The sequence below is a fragment of the Eupeodes corollae genome, chromosome 1 (genome assembly GCF_945859685.1).
Source record: "Eupeodes corollae chromosome 1, idEupCoro1.1, whole genome shotgun sequence".
Taxonomy (NCBI): domain Eukaryota; kingdom Metazoa; phylum Arthropoda; class Insecta; order Diptera; family Syrphidae; genus Eupeodes; species Eupeodes corollae.
The window spans coordinates 53,689,355-53,710,031 of NC_079147.1; positions in this window are offsets into that span (position 1 = coordinate 53,689,355).

Here is a 20,677-nt window from a genome sequence, read left to right on the forward strand (position 1 = left end):
GCCAACAAAATATTTAAGAACCATGGAAACAGATGCTGTACAAAATTGTGACCAGCGTATTAAACAGAGAAAAATATAGCAGATACATATTTCAGCAGAAAGTCTTGAATAAAGGATTAAAAACAGTGTTTTTGGTTTTTAATTTTCCTTAGCCTTTAAATTTTATCAAATGCATTTTCATACCTGACATTGGATATACTGGGCCACTACTGTATTTTTAAAAATGTCTTCAGAATGGTTTGATTAGTCACAACGAAGCTCTAGAGATTATTGACTTTGACCTTGGATATGCGATTTATCTTTTAATATTTTTGTCTTCTTATCAAAAAGATTACAAAAATATGCATAAACAGATTCTTAAATCCGTATATGTTTTTGAAATAAGTCACAAAACAAATATAAATTCCCAAAATTACGAATGACTAATGAATATTTATTTAAATTAGGATCCTATATAAGACATAAAGATTCTGATAACTTGAGATTTAGTCGAAGAAAAGAATTTGCTTGAAAATGAGTGTCCCGAATAATTATGTCTTTCTCGTATCAGTCGTGGTTTTGAGTATTTTTGCCATCGGAGTAGATTGTGGAGAAGTTACCATTGTAACAATTGATCAGGGTGATTCGTCTCCTGGTGGAGTGGTAGAAAACAAAGAGGTTGCTGTACCTTTGGAAATGGTTATAGTTTCCTCAAGAATATCGAAATCAGAAGCAGCTATAAATGAAATTAAAAAAGATGCATCTGCATCTATTGAGAGCGGAGCACCTTCAACAGCAGTTAGTGCAATAGTGGAAGGATTAAGCGCTGCCATCGAATTAATTGTAGCTTCATCAGATGCATCTAAAAAATCACTTGTCAGTGCCAAACGAAACGCCTATCAAAATCCACAAGCAGCTATAAGAGCAACCGGAACAGGAATGACAACTGCCAGAGGATTAATTCTTTCTGCCGAAATTCCCATTTCCTACACGCTAGACTTTGGTGATGAGTCAAAAAATGGGAATCAAAAAGGTTTGCAACAATTCCGGAAAGGTGTGAAATACGCACTAGCCTGTCTTAGTGCTGCTGAAGCTATGATTACCAATGGGATAAGATCGAATTTAGCTGCCGCAGGCAAAGGACTAGAGGCAGCTGAAGCTGCTGCAATTATGGGCTACGATGTGGTCTATGAAAGCCTAATTCTTACTGGAAGGTTAGCCTTTAGAAAGTTGTCAAATGAGGCCACAGGGCCACAAAAAGAAAACGTCCCACTTTGTGCAGCTCGAACGGTACATCCAAGTGCAGAAGCTAAAGCAGCTGAAAGTGAAATTACCCTCAAGGCTAAAGAAGCTATACAATCTGTTAATCAAAGTTCAATTGTAGCAAGTGTTATTTCTAAAATTGAAAGTGTTCTTATTTGTGGAATTAGGACAGTTTCAGAAGGTGAGGCTTCAATCGCAAAAGCGATTTCAATTGCCACCGAACTAGTATCGGATGAACCCGAAATTGCCTCAGCTTCCTTTAAGGCAGGTTTAAAGGCTCTAAAGGCGGGTGTTCTTACAGCTGGTAACATTACATGCCAAGGACTAGGTGAGGTCGAATATAGTTTAGGAAATCAAAAATCGAACAAATTCGTGTTGGCAATTTTGAAAATTCGGAATGGCACTAGTTCAGCGTTGGTAGGCTTGAAATCTGCCGAAAAGTTTGCATCAATTGGATTTAAAATGGGCGGAGCAATAGCCGAACAGGGACTCAGAGCTTTTTATAAATCAACTTTAGCTGTATTATTTGAATTTTATTCGCTGTTGGTTGCAATTGGAGAGGAAGCTTTCTAAAATAAATATAAATTAATAATCAAATAATTTTTGTATACTTCTACCAAAATTTGTATAAATGAAATAAACTTGAAGTATTTTATTAATTGGCAATAATTTGCAACAGATGGTGCTTTGTTTGGATTTAGCTAAGCTTCTTGAGTAATATTTTTGTTAAAATTTTTGTTTAAATCAATAAAGTTATCATGTGTTTTGTAAGAAAGCAGAGCTAAGGTTTTTATTGAGGTTACGATGAGTCATGAAGTGTTTATTTTGTGCTTAAAATTTTTTGTTTAGATGGCTGTTTTAATGCTATGTTTTGCGTGCAGTTTATGAAGAGAAAAATTGGCTTTTTAAGACCAGTGCTGCCCTAAAGCTGAATTGTTTTTAAGTCATCACATTGATCCCTAGCAATATAATTTTTGTGCTACCTTGTTTATGCCATATGGTTGAGGGTGATCAGATTATCACTTTTGAGCTATTTTTCAATGGATTCGAAGAAATAGTTTTGGACGATCTAAAAAGGTTAAAACAATGTTTTCAGATATTTCAAACAAATATATTTTTTAAAGAACTAAGTGAAAACAGAAATCCCAAAAATGTATTAGGGGATACACTTTTACATCATTCTTTTTCTTTAGATCCAATGTTGTTAAGCACGTCGATGATATTTTAAATCAACTTTAGGCTGAGAGCACTTTTTAGCTGGGGTCCATTTTGTCAACTGTCAAAGGATTTATTTAAAGTTTTTGTTGCCATTTAAGGAGTTAAGCATTTGGTAAATGGGCCTTAAAAAAAAGATTGTCTGTGATCCAAATTTTCATAAGCAAATTTTGTTCTTTTTTTTTTTACACTTCAGAATTTCAGAAAGTAGTAAGCTTATAGCAAGCTTCAAACCTCGATCAGAGGCTCATCATAAGTGTATGTGATAGTTGTTAGTAAAAATAATATAATTATAACCTAACACACGCACAAAATACAAAACATAATTAACATTTAACTATTACAGAACAAAAAATAAAATGAGAACGTTTACGATAATGGAGCAATGGTTCTAAACAATGATTTTAATCCCACCTTATTTAATCGATGAACAGTTTAAGTTATATAAAATGCTCATTCGACTTAAAGCTTCAATCTTCCCATAGTTAGTTCTATGGAAGTCAATATGTATAAAATCACATGAGCGTAGACATGACGATATTGAGCAACAAAAGATTCTGAATGACAATTTCTAAATCTTACCTCATAGGATCTGTTTTCAAGGTATGATTTGATCCAAGCTAAGAAAAATGGTGGAAAACCAAGATCGAAATTAATTCCGTGGCTAAGTTGGTCAAAAGCTTTAAAAGAGTCAGTGTATGCACAGTCAACTTTCTAACCTACTTCTAAAACGTTTGAACATATGTTAAAGAATGTAAGGAGATTTGTAACGGTTGATCTTTTTTTCACAAAACCATGTTGCTGTTCGCAAATGAGATTCTTCCTAAAACATGCTACACTTTCACAAACAGCTTGTTCAAACACTTTAGGAATGCAAGAAAGCTTTGAAATGGGCCTGTAGTTGCTTATATCCGACTTGTTACCTTTCTTGAAAATTTGTGTTAGAAATGATTTCTTCCATATAGTGGGAAATTTGCCAGTTTTTAAAGAAAGTTTAAATTAGAACGTAAGGGGTTCAACTAAGGCATTACTACACTTTTTAAATGCTATCGGGGGAATACCATTGGGACCAGCTGAACAGTCATAATTCCGTACCGGACCGTACTCTGTAACACAGGTATGTGACTACAGCTAGTTTGCGAAAGGGAGTGAGGATTATGAAAACATACTTCACCAACTTCTTCAGGATTATTAACAAATGATTCACAGAAATTTGTTGCGGAAGCGTAACAGATATCAACAGTTGTATCTAATGACAGATTCTTGAAAGTGAAGTTAACTGGAAAGCCATCTGATTTTTTCTTTTAGTTTACAAGTTTCCAAATTTTGTAGGATATTCTTTCAAAGAAGTGCCCATATCAGTAACATAAGTAGGATATACAAAATTAGAAAGAGACTTTAAAGTTCAACAGAAAAATAGAAGTTGATTGGAGACAGAGTTTTAAAGTAAGTTCTCCAAGCCTTATTTCTTTTGTTACGCAGTAAACGCAATTTTTGTGTGTACCAAGGATGGCTAAAGCTTATATTTCTAGATTTCTTTGTCTGTACATTTTTTCAAAAGAATTATTAAGGATCATATAAAAAGTTGAAACTGCTTTGTCAATGTTAGAAAATGCTAATGTATCAGCAATTCCAGAAATGTCAATTCCATAAATGGTTTAATCTTCAGACAACTGCTGAAAATAAGCAATCAAAGGAATTACTGTGTTCAGTAAGGTGATTACTTAAGTCAACAAAAAATTTCCAAAGGGGAGTGATATTTATCAATATTAGTAATTCCTGATCTAGATTCTAGAACAAGAGTTCTAATAGCGTCAGAACAAAAGACTGAATCGAGATTTTTTGAGTTTTTAATACAGCTTGTTTGCTGTAAATCAGTTAGAAGGGCTTTATCGAGAAGAGATAGTTCCAATTGTGAATAAGAAGGAGAGGCTTCAAGCCAGAATTCGTCTTCAGATGGAATCCAGTCAATGTATGGTAAATTAAAATCACCTAGAGGTAAAATATTGGTGTCAGAGCTGGACAAATTTATAGATAGGAGAGAACGTTATAAACAGACTCCAAACTTTTTGGAGGAATGTAGACGTTTAAAATGAAACTAGACTTTATCTGTATTATTATCTTTACACATAACAGTTCAATTGATAATTCTAATGTAAAAGGTACAGAAGAAGAGAAACACGTATTTTCCACCTTTAGTTTCGAAATTTTGTGAATATAACCTTAAAACCCCAATTTGCTTTATTTTTAATTTGTCCTTGAAACAAGGAGTATTTTTAGATGTTAATTTCTTTGCATAAATCTGGATCTAAAGCATCTGTGGAAAATTATAGACCTATTGCTAAGCTTCAGCTAAACCCCAAATTATTTGAAGCAATTGTTAAAATCAAACTTTATAGTTTAGTTCAAAACCATATTTCCGTGCATCAGCATGTTTTTTTGAGTGTTAGGTCTACTGCAACAAATTTAGCAATTTTTACAAATTACTGTCTTGGTTGTTAAGAAAATTGTACTTAAGTGGATGTAATCTACACGGATTTTTCCAAGGCATTTGATCGGGTACAACATAATGTTCTCTTGGATAAACTTGAATTGCTTGGCTTCCACTAAAATCTCCCAAAATGGATCAGAAGCTATTTAGTTGGACGCAGACAATATGTTAAAATTGGTGAAAAAATACAAAATTTTCCGGTGTACCACAATGTAGTCATCTTAGTCCACTTCTTTTCATTTTATTTATAAATGGTTTACAGAATTGTATTGAAAATTCTTGATGTCTTTTATATGCTGATGATCTCATGATTTTTAGTTCTGTAAGTTCTTCTTCAGATGCTAGTCAAATTCAATTGGATATTCATAATGTCCATAATATAGTGCATAGGTAGACAAAGTCCTCAACTACCTCAAAGTTTTAGCTGTCCATGGTGACGTTTTGTCCAAGATGTCTTCCTTCAATGTCCCGACACCATAAACCTGGTCTTTCCCTCATTGACCACTAAACCCATCTTCTTCGCCTCTGTCGCAATGCTCAAAAACGCTCCACTGACATCACGTTTTGATCTTCTAAATATGTTAATATTATCTGCGTATTCGAGTAATTGCATGGACCTTTGGAAGATTGTGCCTTTGGTATTGATGGTTGAGTTTTGCACAATTCTTTCCAGAACGATGTTGAAGAAGCCGCATGACAGTGCATCGCCTTGTCTAAAACCTTTTTTGACATCAAATGCATTTGTGAGATCTTTTACGACCTTGATTGAGCAGCGTGTATTCTCCATCGTCATTCTGAACAAACGGATAAGTTTGGCAGGGATGCCAAAACTAGATATTGCTCGGTAGAGCTCTTCTTCATAGATACTGTCATACGCGGCTTTAAAATCGATAAAGAGATTGTGGGTATCGATTTGAAGCTTCTGGGTTTTTTCCAAGATCTGCCGAAGTGTGAATATTTGGTTGATAGTGGACTTTTCTGGTTTGAAGCCGCACTGATAAGGACCTACTGAAAGCTTTGGATATATTTACATTTTATTGTACAGAACTCTTATTAGGCGTGGGAATCGCAGATTGCATAGATTGACGAATTTATGCCCCAAAACTAGACGGATCGGTACTTTCTGTGTTTTTGGAGTCTACCAGCTATGCAGCTGAACAACCAAGATATTCTTTTGCAGCTGTTCTTATACCAAATAGTACAAGAGGAAGCTCATCACTCCAATGTTGAGTGTTTCCTCGAGCTACGATGGAAACCTTTAACTGGTGGTGCAGTCTTTCCACCATTCCGTTGGCAAGCCGAAGTACAGATTCTATGAGACCCTAACATGCTTGTTATTGCTGAAAATAACTTGGACTCAAACTGTGTTCCTTGGTCTGTTGTAATTTGAGCTGGAACACCGAATCTGCAGACATATTCTTCAACAAAATTTTTGCCGAGCGGTGGCTGCACAAATATGACGGATGGCATAGGCTTCTGGCCAACGAGTAAGACGGTCGACTATAGTGAGAGCCTATAAACATCCATTGAAGGGGGGAACGGACCCACAAGATTCATATGTACATATGTGTTCAAAGCGCCCAGTTGGCATTTTGAATGAGTCATGTTTTGTTTTTATGTGCTTATGTACCTTTGAGCGTTGGCACGCTACACATGATTTTTCCATGATTGTAATCTTTATTCATAGAAGGCCAAAAACATTTTGGTGTAACTCTTTTACGTGTAGCGCAAATACCTTCTTCGTAGACTTTGAAGAACAAATGGACGGTTGGCATTTGTGTTTGTTTCACGCCAAATTTGTTCGTTAGTAATAAGCATTTTTACGATTTCTAATTTATTTTAGAATTAGGTCTGTTATTACACGAAATCAATCATCTTGTAACTTTGAAATTTGCTTTAGATCGAAGTTAATTGAATCGATATCTTTAGAGGAATTGCCAGGGCGTGAAAGAAGATCAGCTACCACATAATCTTTGCCAGGAATGTGACGTATATCGCTTTTAAATTGCGATATCTTATCCATGTGTCGAGTTTGACGTGGACTTCTCTCAGCTTTGGACATCAAGGCGTTTGTTAAAGGTTTGTAATCTACACAAATTCTCTACCTTCAACAAAACACCGAAAATGTTTGATCGCTAAATAGACACCAAGCAGTTCACGATAAAATGCTGAGAACTTTTGTTAAGAAGGTTTTAGTTTCTTCGAAAAGAAGGCAAGAGTTTGCCTTACCTTTTTTCTGTTTTGTTGTTGCAGTTGGGTGTGTTTTAGCAGCGTAACTTCGGATAAGACCTATTTTGTTTTTGAAAAGGCAGTTTCACACTACGGAGGCTAGTACAAATGATTCTTGTTTTTCTTTATTTTTTGTAGATTGGCAACATGAGTTTGAACCGGTGACAATTCGGCAAGATTTGGAATGATAGTAATAATTTATCATCCCAACAAACTATAGAATTTGTCGAATTGAACTTGAAGGAGGCATGTTGATAGTTGCCTTAACTCGTTCCTGAATTTAAACTCGATGCGCTAAATACACATTTTGAGGGATTAAGACTTAGGCCATAATCAGAGAGTCTTTGAAACAAAATCTTGAGGGGTTCCTAATGCACTTTTTTGCTTTTGCTGCCTTATAAGAGATCTTCTATGCATTCAAATATTAAATCGAGATCTTGAACAATTGAGATAATGAACCTCTAAAATGTCTGACTTGTATTTCGGACGCCGAAAGGCATTCTTATAAACTCGAATGAGCCGAATGGCACAGTTATCCATAAAGTCCTGTAACTTGAAATACGAATAAATAAATATAAAAATAGTGTAGAATTTAATGGTTCGAAAACTTAATATTGTCTAGTGTCGCAAAAGCGCAATCCTCCTCCAATGTCACTATCCATGTGTGGTACTTACGTCGAGGAGACTGAACTGCTTTCAGTTCTGGGTATGTGCATCCTAAACCATCTCTTGTGTAGTGATCACATATTTGACATCGCCAAAAATTCTGCTTAGTGTTAAGGTTTTCTCCGCCGATGCAATTAGGTTTGTAAACCTTCTGATCTGGCTATAAAACTCGAGAAGAACTCCCATATCTGGGCAGGTGCTCCAATAACATACTTTAGTTTCTTGGAAATAATCAAAAGAGAGATTTACTCGGTAAAATGAAAGGTTGTATAACTGAATCTTTTGTAACTCTTGAGCACCGTCGCCTAGCAAGGTTCCTTGTCATTATTTTATAGCTATTTTCACAAACAGTTCTCTAGCGAAATAGCTACTTAGATTTCTGCTTGTAAGCAATTCAAACGTAATATCCGTACTTCTAGGAACTTGACAATCTTTCTAAGAAATATTTAGTTTGAAAACGTTACAGTTCAAAGAGTTATCACTGAATCATTTTTAATCCTAGACAACGTTTTTAAAACCTCTTACTCTCTATGTTAACCCCGAGGTATTAAACCATTTTTCAAAAATTTACTAACAGTATTTATCAGTCAACTCAAAATTCAATCTCGGAAGAAGTGAATTTCAACAAATTTGTAAGCATTAGTTGGAGTTGACTTATAACATTTCTTAAATGAATAACATTTTTGATAACCTTCACATAATTTTACGCACAAAAACCATTTTGACTTCAGCTAACAATACCATTCTATACACGGTACATCGCAAAAAATTAATTACTGGATTTGACAATTTAAAAAAGGACTTGAAATTACTTATAAAACGAAGATGAAAAATTCAAAAACTAAACTAAAATTGATACCTGAATTCACGGAAACTCATAATTAACAATATTTTTCTTTTAATATGCCACATCATAATTTCACCACGTTCCTAACTTGTTACCGCTAAAAACAGAAATGTTTTCAAAACTACTTTTAAAAAACAACCAAAGTAATAGCTTAAGTGGCACTTAGAAACTAATTTCATATACCTAATTAAAAAAATACCTTCCCTTAAAAAAAAACAAAAGAACAATTTTCCATTGTTCTTTCTTTATTTCGAAATTGATTCAGTTTTATTTACCAAAATATTCAGCTGTACAATTTTAACACTTTGCGGTTATATTTCAAATGTGTTTTTCATTACTGTTTAACTTCTTTTAGAAATTTTTAAACTGCGCCAATATCGGAAATTTGTTTTTCTTTGCTTTTGTGGCTAAACAACGCATACTTGCCAACAATTTTGGGTTTTCAAATCATTTAATTAAACAAATGCATAACCGAAGATAAACACAATCATATTAAAATAATAGGTGATGTTGTTTTTTTTAAGACGTTTTGAAGGTATAAAAGGTAGGATCCCATCGTTCCCATCGATCAGTTTGTATCAAAGTTTTATTGGGGCAAAAAATTAAGAGAAGTTAAAAGTTTAGTATTTTGTGTCGAAAATGGGAATCTCAAGAAATTGTCTGTTATTGGCAGCAGCAGTTTTACTCGCTACAATTGTTGACCAATCGGCAGGTCATGGCCATAACTTAGGTGATAAAGCGTCGAAGGCTTTTCCGGATGCAAAACTAAAGTTCGACTTCAAGAAAGCCGAGGGCGGAGATGGAAATATTGTGATTGCAATGGGTGCAAAAGCCGTACAAAGAATCCATAGCCATGCAGAGAAGTGCGCTAGAACTGGACCAGTTGGGGAAGCAATTAAAGTCTTTACTGAAGGCTGGGAAGAAACACTAAAATTGGTTGCCAATGCTCTAGATGAAGCATTTGATGTGATCGATACTCTCCTTGGAATAGACATTAGCGATAAAATAGCTGCTGTTGCTGCCATAAACAATGGAATGAACGATGTTCGCAGCTTGATATATCGTTCAGGAATTCCAGTTCATTCGTGCTTGGGAGCTGGCAAATCAATGGCCAACATCACAGACAGGGGTAAATTTAAGTATGCCATTGAAAAGATTGAAGAAACTGCCACTGGAATATTTGAAGATATCGAAGCAGCTCAGTTTTTCGCTAATCAAGGCGTAAAATCTTCGGAAAGAGAAGTAACGAAAAAATGCCTTGAGGCAGCACATGCTGCTATTAAATCAGCTGCCGAAACAGCCTATACAAACTTTGTTGCAGGATCCATAAGTGCCATTGATTACCTTTTCGCCTCAGACGAAGAAACATTAACAAAACATGAACCCAGTGAAAAATTGGTTTCTAGTTCAGCTAAAAATGCTGCTGCCAATGATTCTGATACTGTGTCTGCTTTGAAAGCCCTTGCTAAGGAATTTCTCTCAGCTTCCCGATCGGGTGTTAACATTGGTGCTCTAGAAGAAATCAAAGAAGGTCTTGTTGAATACATTGAACACTCAGCTTGGAGTGTAGCTATATGCTATGAAGCTATAGATAGCGCCAAGGTCTTATACAAGACCGATCCAGAAGCGGCTATTAGACTCATTGAAAAAGCCGTCCAATTGGCCAAAACTATTTTAATTGATGGCAGTGTCAAGACTTACGAAGCTTTGGGATCAGCAGGAAGGGCAATAGGATCGCGAAACATTTTTGAAGATGCTATAGAAATTGCTGAAATTAGTCGAATAGAAGGAACTAAGGGATTTGAGTCTGCTAAATTGGTAGGTGAAAGGGGAATCTTGACTGGTGGAGATGCAGCTATTCACGCCCTAGATGCAGCACATACAATGCTTGAAGCTAATGAAGCATGCCTTTTTGGTTACTTGCATGCTCTGAGACATAAGACTTTCGATGCAATGAAAGTAGATGTCGAGGAAACTGATCTTTTCGATCAAGGATCAGATTAAACAAATACAAATTTGTTTGTCTTAAATATTCTGATTATATTGTACTTTTTTTGTTATTTTAAAATTGAGTTCGAAAATAAATTTTTTTAAATAATAAACGGAACATTATTTAACAAGCAAAATGACGCATTTTTGGAGACCTTTTTTAAGCCATATTTTCATTTATATTTAAAGAAATAATTGCTGATTTTATAGGTTGTTTTCGAGAAGTTAACGAGATGATTAGTAGATGGCGGTTAATGGAGGTTTTTCTTTTTAAGCTCAGCGAAAGGAAAGGTTGAGTGTGCTCTGAGAAATGTTTGATCAGAGCTCTCCGATTTTATTTTGAATCACACTGGAGAACTAAAATGTCAATAGTTTAAGAACGTGCCATCTGTCACTCTTATACCACACGGAACAAACGTGAAGTCAGCCACGCCCATTTATTCAGAGTTCAGCTCGTAGAACGCGCTCCGAGCTACATAGGTCTAAGCTAAAAAAGAAAAACAGATCTTATTTTGACAACTCAATTCTCTGCTCGGAGCTTAAAAAGAAAAACGCCAAATGTCTGCAATTTGAAAGGTATCGCACAGTTTTAATTTTATTTATTTTCTGCATTTTATTATTACTGTGGAGTTTTTGACATTTGAATCAACAACTTCTAAATTGATCTAAAAAAATGACTAATTATTTACTTATTTTGTTACTAAAGATGTAGATAGCTGAGTCCAGAGTAGCATGCAAAGTTGGTTGAGTTTCACTCCTACCTGCGTGCGCCACCTAAATCAGTGAGCTGGAACGTTAATGTTCATTCGCTCTACATGACCCAGCCTCAGGCCGGATTGAGGGGATGGCAACCGGTTTGAAACATTTTGGAACGAAATCTTGGATCGATTTCACGCTACAAACAAAATGTTGCAAAGCCCGAAAATGATTCTTGAGCCGTACAATCACGCACTCGCACCAGAACGAGAAATGTGAGGCTCGAATCTGCTCAATCACGGAAAAGCACAAGTCGTCATTCTGTAACCCACGGAAAATACAAAGTATTCGCCTTCATCTCAGTGATTGACCAGCTATCCGTATCTCTTACTGAAAGATTGTATGCCTTTGAAGCTGTACGTTCGAGATTTGGATTCCTGAATCACATCGAGAAGATGGATGCTGAAAATTTTCACGTTGCAGCAGAGGCATTGGTAAAAGTGTATCCGGATGAGTTGGTTCAATTTGTGTCAACTATGGAACAAATCAGTCGCTTTTTTTAATTATTAAATTTTCGAAAATCAAAATTTCAGATCTACATTCTGAAACCTTGAAATTTCGTTGAGAATGTATTGGTTTTGATGGTAACAAAATCAAAAATGAAAATTATAAAAAATAGTCTTCGAACCACGATGGGACAAAACCGTCTATCGAAGCTTTCTCTCCTGTGCATTGAAAGTGATTTACTCCGAGAAATGGATTTCAACGAAATCAACAACGAATTTTAGGCTATAAAAGCTCGAAAGGTTCCGTTCGTTAACCCTAAAAATGAATTTCAGATAATTCTTTTTTTCCGTTTATATTGTGTTTGTTCAATACTAAAGGAATCTACTTGGTTTCACAGTAAATTATTTATTGAAAAACTCGAGCGAGGCCTCTGGACCTCTAAATCCAGCTCTGCTCAGCCTTCCAAGTCGTTGAACTTTTATTCGTTTAACCAAAATCACTAGAAGAATTTTTAAGTCGAAGCATCCTAAGACGGTCTCATATTTCTTTGAAAGGGACCAGGCCCGAGAGCCATAAATGAGAACCAGGATGATGAGTGTCTCATATATGGTGACTTTAGATGCTCGAGAGAGGACCTTACTTCTCAATTGTCTTCTAAGCCCAAAGAAGCAGCTATTTGCACGAGTTATTCTTCGTTTGATTTCATCGCTGGTGTCGTTGTCTGAATTCATAGCCATGCCTAGGTAGGACAAAGTCCTTAACTAAATCAAAGTTATTGCTATCCATAGTGACTTTTCTCTAAGACGGCTTCGTTTAATGTCCTTTTTGACGACACCATAAACCTGGTCTTGCCCTCATTGACCATTAAACCTACATATCTTCTCTGCTTCCGTCGCAATGCTAAAAAACACCACTGACATCACGATGTGATTTCTTCGGTTCCAACGCTCGTCCACAATGACAATTCCTATATAAGCTCGATTGATAAAGCCAATTTGCTTGCAGCACAGTTTGCTGTTAATTCGACGGTACCGGAAAGTGTCATGAGTCCTCCTGTTCTTGAGAGCGTAAATGATTCTATGGGACGAATCTTCTTTCGCTTTCGTGCAGTTGCAAGATTACTGAAAGACCTTGACATACACAAATCCGCTAAGGGTGAATCCTTTTCTCCCTCTAACTATCGCCCAATAGCACTCACGTCCCTTATTTCCAAGGTCATAGAAACACTGATTAATTATCAGCTCAAGAAATATCTTGAAGAACGGAAGCTTCTTAATGACCGACAGCATGGTTTTCGTAGCAATAGGTCAACTGGTGATCTCATGGTCTATCTCACCGAACAGTGGAACAAATCTTTACATCGTTTTGGAGAAAGTAAGATTATTGCACTTGATATTTCAAAAGCATGTGATATAGTTTGGCACCTTATCTCTCTTATCGAAAATGCTTGCTTTTGGCATTGATGAATCTCTTCTTCGTTGGATTTGAAATTACCTTTCTAACCATTCAATACAAGTTGTATTGGATGGTTCCAAGTCTGAAATTCAAAAAATAAATAAATGGTGTTCCCCAGAGCTCCGTTTTTATCTCCGACACTCTTTCTTATATTCATAAATGATCTTATGTCTGCCACTTCTAATCCATTTAAATATTTCGCCGACGACAGTACCCTCAGCTTCTCATACTGGTTTCTAAATTCACATCCTTGTTCAAGCTCATTAAATTCGAAACTCAATGCTGTCTCCTGTCTTTAAAACGTAACACACCCCCTATGCCACTATCTATGAGAGGCACTTGCATCCAAAAAACTAATAAACTATCAATACTTGGTATGTGTATCACAGATCACTTTTTAGGGAACGTTCACATATTTCATCTTGCTGCCAGTTGCTTAGGATTTCTCCGACTGTGCATTCTCATCGGGCTGTAATTTACGAAGCATTCATCCGTCCAAAGCTTGAATTTAATTTGCATTTCTGGTCAGGTGCCCCTAAAACAAGTTTAAATCTCTTGGATAGAATACAAAAAAGAGCTTTAAAAATGATAGGCGATAGATCTATAATCGAAACATTTGCATCGCTAGAACACCGCCGCAATGTTTCATGCCTTTCGTTGTTTTATCGGTATTTTACAAACAATGTTCGGTCGAACTAGGTAGTTGCATTCCACCTCTTTAACGATTCAGCCGTAATACTCCAACTTCCAGGAATGCTCATCAGTTTACCCTTGAGCTCAATTTCGGGCGTACTGTCAAGTATAGAGATTCTTTCTTAAATCGCACATCAAGAATGTGGAATGCTTTATCCAGCTCTGTTTTTCCCTCCATTTGATGTTCAGAACTTTAAAACCAATGTGCACCGTTATCTCCTTTAAAATCTTTCCCTATTTTCCTCGCACAGTGTTTAAATATAAACATATAAAGTGTACTAATAACCCCTTGAGCGCCTCTAAATTATATAAAAAAAAACTTGGCTAGACCTTTGGAAGATTGAGCCGCTAGTGTTCACGGCTGAGTTTTGCACAATTCTTTCCAGAACCATGTTGAAGAAGTCGCATGAGAGTACATCATCTTGTCTAAAACCTTTTTTGACTTGAAAAGCATCGGTGAGATCTTTTCCGACCTTGATAGAGCAGCGTGCATTCTCCATCGTCATTCTGCACAAACGGATAAGTTTGACAGGGAAGCCAAATTTAGGCATTGGGGACATTCACTAAGCTAGTATCTAACGGAGTTAAGGCATGTAAAGCTCCTTCCTACAGATAGTTCCTAAAATGTCAAAATGATTGACATAATTGCATCTCAAATTAGTTTTTAGTCCAAAGAGTTTTCGGTGTATTTCGCAGATTTGATTTTACTATTGAACATATTCGTGTTTAACGTCAAAGAAGTCGTATATCTCAAGCAATAGTTCAACTGTACTGCTACGCCCAAACAGCATTTTTTTGACAGAAACTGCGGCAGCAACTTCCGTCGTACTTCCGTCTCTTTTGTTTTTATACAGTAATAAGGTGCATCTGTACTTCTAAACGTCGAAATTTAATATTAGATCAGTTCAATTCGACAATAAAATTGGTCTTATTTTAGGTTTTAATGTTCACATATTAACTCAATAAAACACAAACATTATTCAAGGTGATTGATGGGACCTCCTCGGAGCTTGGAACCATGTGCGCAGCTTTTTAACTTGACACATAAGTTCAAGTAGACTATATATCCATGTACCTATTTACCCTTTAAAAGCATGAATGTATTTCGATACTAAGGTATTTTCTTATTTTAATATTTAAAAATGAACATGCGTAGTAGCTCGGCTAAAAAGTGTTTTTTTTTTTGCGATAAAGTACTTATAATCCGTCGTAGCTCAAAACTGATCTAGAGGAATGTAAATTTACTCAGCTTTTTTGGCTTCTAATTTAATGTCAAACAATATTCGGATCTCTAGCATTTATGGGTGGCAAACGATTTTATTTATTTCTTAAATATTAAATGATAAATACGACAGATCTACCTGTCTACAATATTTATGTTTTTATTCATAGAGCCAGCGAATTGGGTAGCTAAACGTTTTGGCTTGTATTTTCAGCTGCTCTTGGTTTCTTCTATCCACAGAAATCAACATGAGACAAACATGTTTTTGCTTTTCGAAGTTGAATAAACAAGCTTTATATACATCAAAATTATGGGGTATATAAGCTTGAAGTATCACTTGCTTATTCATTAGTACTCAGTCCACACGTATTCCTTTGTAGAAAATTTGAATTTAGGTAAAATTAAAAATAAAAGAGTTTTAACAGTTAATCAACAAATTTCTTAACTGGAATGGAATTTTCGAATTATTTTCCCGTCATAGCAGCGCTGTTGGCAGTCTTCTTTATTTTCGTGAAACAGTCGGAGGCATCACCAGTCCCTGAATCAAACGGATATAAATTTCAAGACGATCTCGATGATTTTGACAGAAAGGCAGCGATCGGTGGAGATGGCAACATTGTAATTAAGCTTGGACAAGATGCCATTGATGCAATAAGAAAAGATGCTGAAGCCCATAAGGCACTCGGAGCCCACGAAGAGGCAACTGATGCTTTGGCAGAGGGACTTATTCAAACTATCAAACTCATTGCTGAAAACGGAGATGATGCATTTGATCTGATTGACAAATATAAGTACAAACAAATCAGTGATCCAGAAGAGGCTATAGATGATATTGATCGAGGAATTAGACAAGTCAAGCAATCGATTTATCACTCTGGTGTTCCGGTTCTTCATGCTATGGGGGCAGCTTCAATTATTGCTCCAGGGGTTTTGAAAACAAGGGTCAAGGAATGTCTTGATCCCCTTCAGGATTCTGGCACTGCAATATTCAATAGTGTGGATGCGGCACAGATCTTAGCAGTTCATGGAATAAAATCATCGAAGCGATCACGGGATCAGGGACTTACGGCAGCTCATAGTGCTATTGTAGCTGGATGTTCATCATTGAATTCGAGCTTGATTAAAGCGGGCAAACGAGTCTTTGCCTATCTTGTGGATGTTGCGAAGGGCCTAGTTCAAGATGCTCAAGCCACAGCAGACGTCTTAAGTGCTCGAGCAAAGGCTGTTGCGCGTGATTCTGAAACCCTAGCGGTGATCGAACGAATCGATTCGGAAATTCTGAAGGCCTTTATCGATGGTCTTCCCGAAAAAGTTCTCAATGAAATTAGAGAGGGAGTTTTGCATGATATTGAAAGTTCTGCAATTGGTATTACTGCAGCTTTTAAGTCAATAGAAGAGGCAAGGGAATTATTTAAACAGGATCCCAAAAAGGCTATACAAGCAATTGAAAATGGCTTTAATGCTGCCCGAAAGGGTTGTATCGATGGCAGTGTCCAGGGATATCAAGGATTTGGTGGTGCTGCTCACTTAGTTGGTCAGAAGAAGGTTTTTTCAGCTGCTATTGAGATTATTGAAAATAGTCGAATCGATGCAACCGATGGAATAGAAGCGGGCAGAAAATTGGGCATCATGGGACTTATATCTGGTGGTGATTCAACCGAACAAGGATTGAAGGCTGCACGCGAAGCTATTGAGGCTGTGGAAGTTGAATTATTCACAAAGATTTCCAATGCCCAGAATGTTGCATTGAAAGTTCTTAAGGCTGTTACAAGATTGCCCGGATTGATATGATTAATTATGGTGTTGTGCAAAATAAAAATGGCACCGATTTCAACAACAAAACAAATGTTTCTTTTAAAATTTTAATTATAAATTAGAATTTTTGAACGACAAATTATTTTATATTCAGATTAAAAGAAATTTAGAAAATGTTTGGTGAGTTTCTTTTTTATAAAAATTGTGGGGCACTAATCCATAATGATTCGACTATCGAAGTACATTTCAGCTTTTTGGATCGTATTACAAAATGTTTGTTTTATAGCCCGAGCTCAGTTTGCTTAAAACAGTCAAATATTTAAAGTTTTTCGAGCTGGTTAAACGGAAAGACTAACTCTAGAAGCAATTTCAAGGTGAAGAAGAATACAATAACTAAGGTAAAATTATTCTGGTATGGTGAGACATAACTTCATATTTGTAATTGTTTTCGAGCATTCAAATATCTCTCAGGTTGGAATCGACTGATGAGATTTTTGATCAAGGACAAAATCAAGCGATTTCATCTGTATAGCTTGATGGCCACAAGTGACTACTAAATAGTTGATCCTTTAAAATAGATCGTCGTTTTCAATAAATAAAATAACTACCTTATTCCGATAAATTTGTTGAACCACTTGAAAATTTTACAATGCAACCATTATTGAAATAATTATAATTGCTAATTGTTCAATTAAAATTAACTCAGTAATTAAATTTCGAAGACGGAAATTATAGTTATAACAATTAACAAAAATTTGACAATCACTTAACACTGAATCGGATTTTACCCTTGGGATATTTTAAGTTTATAAAGTTAACACATTATTGGAGGTATAAAAACCCTTTTCACCAATTCCAATTAAGGTTTGAGAATTTGTAATTTGAGCAAGTGAGCAATTTGATTTACTCTTAAGGCTTCTTTCTTAGTCTTGCTACATTTGTCAGAGTTTTCAAAATCCTTCTTTAAAAGCAGCCATATATGTTAGTGTCTCCGAAGGATCTTACAATTGCGGTTTGGGTTCTTCATAGCTGAGTTTTGCAACATTACTCAAAAGCTCATGATTTGTATTCTTGTAATTTTTCTTAGAAGAAAACCATCATTTTGGCCATATTGGAATACCATATAAATATCAAAAGGATTTTAAATATTGCTTCTCTCACTTTTGTCTTTCTAATATAAGTTGTTATTATTTATATGAGTTTTAGCTATGACAACAGTTCGTTACGTCACTCTTAGACCATTTTTTGGATGAATGTTAACAGTCACTTGCTATTTTTAGCAGCTAAGGAGTCATTTAATTGAAACATTAAGGTTTAAGAACAAATAAAACCACAGCTTGTTCTGTTTTCAATTATTGGAAATGAATAATTTCTGCATGACTAAGAAAAACAAAAAAAAAACTTGTCAACAAAACGCCTGAACAAATCTATCAAGACTTGATTAATTCCTATAAAAAGGGGTCATATTTTTATAACAATTTTTTATTTTTTGTTAAAAAGCAAGAAATATTCCAGAATTAACTAATATTGACAAGAAGAACGTGCGCAAAGTCAAGAATTTCCATTTAAATAAATAAAAGAAAAAAAAATTGATAAATGTTTTTAATATGTATGCAAATGTTTTACAAAGTCAGGGTTTTTTTTCGAGAGTATTAAAACATACCTTTAAGTCAATGCTAACAAAAGGGTTTACTTTATTTGCCTATTACCTTACAATTTTTACCATGTAAAAATGTAACTTTTGGTAAAATGGAATCAAATCACTTTTTCGAAAGATAGATTTTTAATTTCGTATTTGAATTACATTTGCTAATCTATCGCACAGTTCACATATTCAGAGATTTTGTATAAGATAGATACATTATATCTTTCTACTGAATCAGTATTTGTATTATTAAAATTATGAATTGTATGGTCATATAAATATTTTAATGAAAGTAAAAAAAAAACATTCAATATTGAAGAAAAGTGTTCAGGAACAGTGTGTCTTAACATAGTTTTTAAAATTATACATATTTGTTGGAAATAAATGGGTTAGCATTTTGGGTTAGTAACAAAATTCATAAATAAACAATTTAATTGTTAAGTAATAAATTAAATAAATATGTCTAATAATAAATAAAATAATTATTCAGTAAATAATTTAATAAATACAAAACAAATAATAAATAAAATACATATTCAGGAAAATAATTTACTAAATACAAAACAAACAATCAAACTAATAGTTATTTAACTATTACTGCACAAAGAAATTAGTGAATAAATAAACACATAAATATTTATAATCAATAAATTTATTGATTTCAATACATTAAAAACAAGTAGGTAAATAATTGGATGTTCAAATGGTAGACATGTGCATTCAAGAGGACACAAGCGTCCACAGGTTTATCTCAAAACCCACCTCTGTCTATCAACTCCTACTCTCACCTCCCCGCAGTGAACATCGGGTGCCTAGTACCTCAACTGGAAATTGGGTTCCGACCCCAGTGGAAAGTTGTTGGGGGCAGCAAACGAGAGAGGGGGGGAGAGGTGTTTCCACTAAGGCACCTCTCCTTATCCAGGCGGCAGCGGACGAATTCTCGAGATAGAATCAACGGTGGCGTCTACAGTTCCAGTAAGGTTGAACTACTTAGTGAACACCTTATAGGGCTTCTTCGACATATTCGGAGCCCAGGCCTATAAGGAGCGGTTCATCCGGCTCCCCTTCCTTGGAGTTATACTAAGGATCTGGCCCTCCAGGTTGGGGGTTGTGCCGTCGGGGTGACTTCCTGGCCACGTAAAAACACTATAGTTTCGAAGCAACAACAAGCCTCGGATACGGACGGATTCACTGTTGACAACCCACGCAAACGAAATAAGGACAACGAACTTCGGATATGTACGTGGAATGTTAGGTCCCTTAACAGACCACGTGCAGCCGAACAATTAGCGGAAGCCCTAAACTGCTGCAAGGCAGATATTACAGCCATCCAAGAAGTGCGATGGGATGGACCGGGCAAACGCAAACTAAAAGACTGCGATATCTACTACGGCGACTGCTACCGAGAACAAAGACAGCGTCTATTTGGATGTGGATTTGTTGTTGGAACTAGGCTCAGGCAAAAGTCTTGAGTTTCAACAGTGTGAGCGAGCGCATCACGACAATCCGCATCAAGGCTAAATTCGCCAACATAAGCCTAATATGCGCGTATGCCCCAACAGAGGAGAAAGATATATATATATACAAAGATATATTCTTCGAGCTCTTGGACAAGACATATGAGCAGTGCCCTGGTTATGACATTAAAATTGTCTTAGGAGATTTTAATGCCAAGCAAGGAAGAGAAGACAACTTTGGTGGCATAATCGGTAGATACAGCCTGCACGACTCTACCTCAGACAACGGATTCAGGCTGGTCGATTTCGCTGCGGGGCGAGACGTTCTGGTAGCTAGTACGCAGTTCACGCATATTAATATCCACAAGGGGACATGGAAATCTCCTGATCAATCAACCGTCAACCAGATTGACCACATTGCGATCGACGCACGACACTTCTCCAGTATCCAGGATATCCGAACATTCCGAGAGGCCAACATTGATTCGGACCACTACCTCGTTGTAGCCAAGGTACGGCTACGGATATCCCGATCCAAGCCAAAACAAGGAAGTACTGTGAGAAGATT